This window comes from Aythya ferina (assembly GCF_964211825.1).
Source record: "Aythya ferina genome assembly, chromosome: 5".
NCBI classification, from domain to species: Eukaryota; Metazoa; Chordata; class Aves; order Anseriformes; family Anatidae; genus Aythya; species Aythya ferina.
The window spans coordinates 15,044,406-15,050,405 of NC_140301.1; the positions used below are offsets into that span (position 1 = coordinate 15,044,406).

The 6,000-nt window shown below is 33.6% G+C and overlaps 1 long non-coding RNA gene across 1 annotated transcript in view; it reads left to right on the top strand.

Moving 5' to 3' along the window:
* LOC311437120 overlaps positions 1–5,529 on the top strand; it is a 120,680-nt gene extending 115,151 nt beyond the window's left edge. The window contains exon 3 of the long non-coding RNA XR_014693305.1: positions 4,580–5,529. This is a non-coding gene — a long non-coding RNA (uncharacterized lncRNA). The remainder of the gene's footprint in view (positions 1–4,579) is intronic.
* The last annotated feature ends 471 nt before the right edge of the window (positions 5,530–6,000 follow it).

Genomic DNA, 6,000 nt, shown 5'->3' on the forward strand with positions numbered 1-6,000 from the left:
TTTTTGCTTATTTCCTTCATGTAGTAGTTTTAGATCTTTTTTTTAATATGTTTTTTTCTGCAAAAGATGTTCATTTCCAGTCAGCCAGCGAAAGCCACTAACTAGACTTATTTTATTTTATTTTTTTCCTCCTTATTTCTACTATGATACCTTTTACTGAAAGCAAGTTTGGAAACATTTCTCTGATAATTAAAGAGATAGATCAATATATCATATCATCAATATCATCATCTCATATTATGTTCAAAGTAAATTCTATCTCAAAATCTTTGAATCGTAGCTGTTCTTTTAATGATATATCTGCTAGTGTTAAAGCACTTGCATGTTTTGTTAGCTCATTTACAATTGCAGTCTTCAGTCACGTTATCATTAGAATCATCTTCCTGAGTCAAGTGATGTCCTTCAATAAGATTATGCTCTACTGAGCCTCAAATTCAAGGAAGACATTAAGATGCAAACACATTAAAAAAGTCATTCTCACGGTTAACTCAATGTATGAATAGTGAGGGATTTTTACTTTTTTTCACTGTTTTTCTTTAAGTGTATCATTTATCAATATTTTTTATTAATGAGATCATTAGAAAAGTATCACTCAAGCTTAAATTCTGTATTACAGAAACAGCTGTGTTTTGATGAAATTATTTCAGACAAAAAGCAGAGAGAGCAAGACTTCACTGGTAATGTTTGCCCATTGGGAAGTGACTGGATTGTGAACAAGAATGCAGGGAGCCTGGATTGTGGCATGAAATAAAGTAAAATCTAAAAGAAGAAAGAGAGAGGGAGAGAGAAGCAAGAACCCCTGCAGTCACTGCATTTGACTTTCTAATAATGTCAGTCTCAGAGGAGAGCAGAGATGGAAATGAGAAAGGGTGCACTTGCGATGCAGTCATTCTTGCTGTCATTGCCTTTATGGTTTTTCAGCAGGCCACAAAAGGCCAATCCACTGGAATATGAATGAGATACAGTCATGGCCCCACCAAGTAAGTAGGAGGCACCAGATCTCCCTCTTTGGCTCCTAATAGCTTTTTCCAGCTCAGTAATTTCTTACTGTTAAGAAAAAAAATAATAATAAAAAGACAAACAACAGCAAAAATAACAATCCTCCCTCCACACAGATTTGCCCACTTCTCTTTGATTATTGTTCTGAAGGGCTTCAGAGAACTAGGAAATTTAATAGTCAGCAGGGATTTGGTGAAGAAAACCTCCCTTGGAATAATTTTTACTGCCATCAGGTAGACTTCTGAGTTAAATATGCAATATTGTTATTCAGTTATGTGTTGAAATATCTGACAGACAGGCATGGGAAAAAGGGGTTAAAAGGACTTTGAACGTAAGGACTGGTCATTTTTTTTTTTTTTTCAGTAATTACACATCTGAAGTTCCTTAGGAGAAAGGTGAGATGCACTGGGTGGAGGTGTTTTGATTGATGCCGCTAGTGCATAGGAACAGCATCTACTTTCCCTTTCCTAACAATTGTACCAAAAATATCTTTCATTAATTTCAGCTGTGATCTAGACACATTTCCAGCCCAGTATTTAAGATGCTCATACATTATTCCACCTCTCCCAGGACCTGCGTAGGTTTCACCAAAAGTAAAGCATAACAAAAGGAAATCTAAGATGACAGAAGGAAGGCTTTGTGTTATTCAGCATAGCACTGTGCAGGGTTCCTCCAGCAGATTCACCCTGGAAACCATAGTGTAGCCACAAACTGAAATAATCTTTTTTATGTAGATTATATTATTTTGACTGAGTTAGAGTAAAGTGTTCCTGTTTCAATGTATATTGCACCATGTAAATTTGCATGTTGCAAAAAAAGTTCAGAGCTCCATTCTCATTGAAGTACAGATGTATACAGTGTCGAATTTGTATAGACTACCAAGCCCTGTGCATCCTCTGCTGGCAGTACTAACTTGGGGAACTTGGAAGTATACTGTGCGCTGGCACAAGTGCTCCTGCCAGCAGTAAGATAATCATACACGAACTACAATATTAGCTAATTAATTCTGTCAGATAGGTAGGCAAGTATTACTAGTCACATTAAGATCAAAAGAAAATTTGGACAAGGTTAGGTAATTGAGCCAAGGCCATTTCAGAATGTCAGAGTACTGTTTATAACAAAATGCATTGCTGGATTATGTTAACTCTACTGATGAAGGCCATATGAACTAGTTAGAAGTGGCAGAGCTGCAGGCTAGACTGAATTGTGTATTCAGAAACATATCTTTATTAAGAGTTTGATACATGCAGTTGAAACATTGAATATACTCCAGTGACTCCAGTGATGTGTATTTCATAGAACATAAACTTTGTTCGTGTGAAAGCTAATGTTATTTAAAAAAAAAAAAAAAAAAAAAAAAAAAAAAAAAAAGGAGTAAAGCAGTTAGGATTTATATATATACAGTTTATTTCCTGTCCCTAAATTACTTGAAACAACATACATGTATAAAACATTTTGGGGACTTTGTTTTACCTGATTGATCAAGAAGATAGCGGTGTTGGGAAAAAAAATAGTCTCTGGTAACATACACTGCCCTCAGGTTTTGCTTGAGGGATTTTATATTTTGTTTGGCTTAGGGGGATGAAGTTTTTGGATAAAATACTTTTTTGGAGCTACGTGAATATTGATTAAGATGATTCCTGCAGGATGAGAGTCAAATCAGTTTAACCTATTTCTAGAGAAAATAAACTGAGGAGACATATATATTCTAATAAAAAGCAGTCTTCAGTGCTATTTCTTATGTTAACTGGCTGAAACTACAGAGACTACAGAGACTTACTGTTAGAACCAGTTTAAAAAATATGAGGTTTGCCTTTAAAATACATGTTCTGATTAAGCACAGTACATATGTATTGTTTAAAATGTGAAAATCAGTTCTTTACCATACTCTTTTTCCTATGGATTGACTTTTGGTGAGAAATGTAGTAGCATATTCATCTTTCCTGATGCACTCAATAACAAGGCAGAGCTGGGAATTTAAGCTACTAATTACCTCTTTTAACAATAATTGTCTCCCCACCAACTTTAAAGGTCATAAACTGATTTTGAGCTCATCTTTAATGTGGTTCTATATGTGTATCAACATGTTTTAGGGAAACATGCTTTGAACCACTGACTTTGCCTGTCTTTAATACTGTCTATGCTTTCCCATATTTCTGTTTTCCTTCTTCAGTTTCATCTCTTTATTTCTGATACAAATTAGGTAACAATAATCTACCTTTATCTCCTTCTTATTTTCTTTCTCCTTAGCTAGCTAAAATTACCTGTATCACCTGTATCCTAGGTAAGAATTACAAGAGTATTTTCTTGTACAAAGTTTAGATGCCCCAATGCATCACTTCAATCTTTTATCACCTTTAATCATATTGCAAGGAACTAAACTTGTAAAAGACTGAAAAAGAAGTAACAAAAATGTAAATTATCCCTATTCTAAGTTCATATCTCCCACCCACACCTGTTCTGCTTCCATACCTGCCCTCCAGCACTCTCAGGGCAAGACTGAAGCATGGAGAAACAGTGGTCTATGATAACTCTGTGATAAAACCTTCCCCTAAGTTACTTGATTTAGCCTCTAGCAATCTTTCTTGAGTTTATAGGATGTAACAACCTCTGTTGCATGATGCTGTTGTGAAGATTCATGTACAACTTCCATGGACAGGGTGCCCATCTTGTAATAGTAACTTCTCGCATCTAAATCTGTCTGATTTTCTGTCATGGAGAATCTACATGGCCCTGTCTTTTTGTCTTGCTGAACGGTGCAATTTGCATCATTACTGTAGTAAGTCCGTCCAGTATGTATTTTTTCCAATATGTAGGAAGTCAGGCAACCTAATATATATATATATATATATATATATATATATATAACCTAATATATACATAACTCAGTGTATCAAAATAAACAAATAAATAAAGTACATCTATCCTGGGATCTGTAAGAACAAAACATGCTCCATCAAACCACCTTCTTGACTCATGAAGGCTTTGCCTTTCACAGAAATTCATGCAGAGTATTAGTAATGAAGAGCAAAACAGATCAAAAATGGTCAGATATATCAAATTTAATAAGAAGCAACATTCTATACTGAAGTCATTTACTTTAGAGCATAGTAGTCTAGATTTACAGCATGTTCAAATGGTCTGAAGGTATTGGTAGTAATGTACGCTTCCAGAACACTTTATCAAATGGAAAAAAAAAAAAAAATAATAATAATAATAAAAAAAAAAAAGGCAAAAAGCTTTAAAAGCCTTTGTTTATAAAAAGATCCTGGGTAATCTTCAGTATACAAAAATTAGCTCTTCAATTTGATAGAAATATCAAGTATGGGCAAGTACAAGATAAACCCAGACTGTATGCTTATTTTGTCAGTTTTCTTTTAATGTTAACAGGTACAAATCATAAGTTGTCCTGTAGGGAAACAAATGCTGAGTGAATACTTCTGAGAGTAAAACCACTATATTCAGTGACATTCTGTTCCATTTCATAACATAATTGTTATTGATGAGTGTCTGGGTAAGGTCTAGAAAAGTACATACAGTGAAACTTAGTTTGATTTTTGGATGACTTCTTTCACCTCAGAATTTCTCTAGGAAACACCATGCTTGATGTTCATCATTCAGTTTGTACTTGTTCCAAGTATCCAAAATAAAGATGCATAATCCAAGCAACCAAGCACAACTAACATGGTGAGTACTACATCGCTTAATGTGTATTTCAGCAAAGTATTTCAGAGATTTTGATGAACAACTTTCAGTCAACTTATTGATTAAACACAGATGTCTAAGAAATGTGGGCAAAACAAGGCTGGTTTTCAAACAATATATTAATCAAAACAGAGGTGTTAAATTCACAACATTACTTATAATGAGTAGTTTTGAATAATCTTACCTGAAATACATTACTTAACATGAATAAATATTTAAAACCAATATATCTAATCAAAGATGATTTAACTGACTGCTTGTCAGGAAATTATCCATTGACAATTGTCCTTTCCTGTTGAATGAATCAACATAATGAACAAATGCTGAGGTAAAAGGAACCGTCATTTATCTTTAGAGCAATATACTCTACGTGTGAGAATGATAACTTGATCTTAGAGCCATGTCAGTTTCGCAATCAGTGTATTAAAGAAAATGGAAAAATAATTGAAATGATAGAAAGAATAATATTTTAATGTTATTAAAACTATGATGAATCATGGAAATATTACTACATTAATAAGTCTTTAGTCACGAGGCATGTTTTTACTCCTGTGGGTTTTTTTTAGGCAATCAAAGACAATGCAAAACTAGATAAATAAAATAGACAAGATAGGAAATGTTTGAAAAATTCTTAAGCAGCTAAGTAAAACAAAGATTTAAGTCTGCATTTCTAAAATTCCTCTTGACACATACCAGTTAATTTCTGGCAGTTTTGTATACTCTGAGGAAGACAAAGCAAAGATCCGCACATATATAGCTTTTGGCTTAAAAATGTGGCAATGCCTTGAAGCTTGGAGTACTGTGGGGAAAAAAAAAAAAAAAAAAGTTAAGGAAAGGATTATGAAACTTATTTTAGTGATTGCCATTTCTATTAAATAACATATATACATGCTAAGTATATGTATCCATGTATATATGTCATATTTTACCTATGTATACTCTCACTATATAGGTTTCTGTGTGTGTGTCTAGTGTGTGTGATAGAGGTAAAAAATATAATAAGTAACAGGTATTTTTTGTTCTTGTTTGGTTTTGGTTTTGATTTTGTCTCTGAAAAAAGTAAAAAAAGTAGTTAAATCAATAGTGGTGGCAAGTGCCAGCCTGTGGTAATTATTTCAAAAAATAATTGTTTTTAAGATTCAGGATTGTCCTTTCTGTTTGTCTCCCTCACTGATGATACCTGCTTTTCTCCTTTAACATGGCTGGCAAATTTAGAGTTGAAAATCTTGCCCTGTGTTCAGTCTTAAACATTCTTTAATTTCGTGTTAATTTGGAAAGTTAATGTGTCTGCCTTGT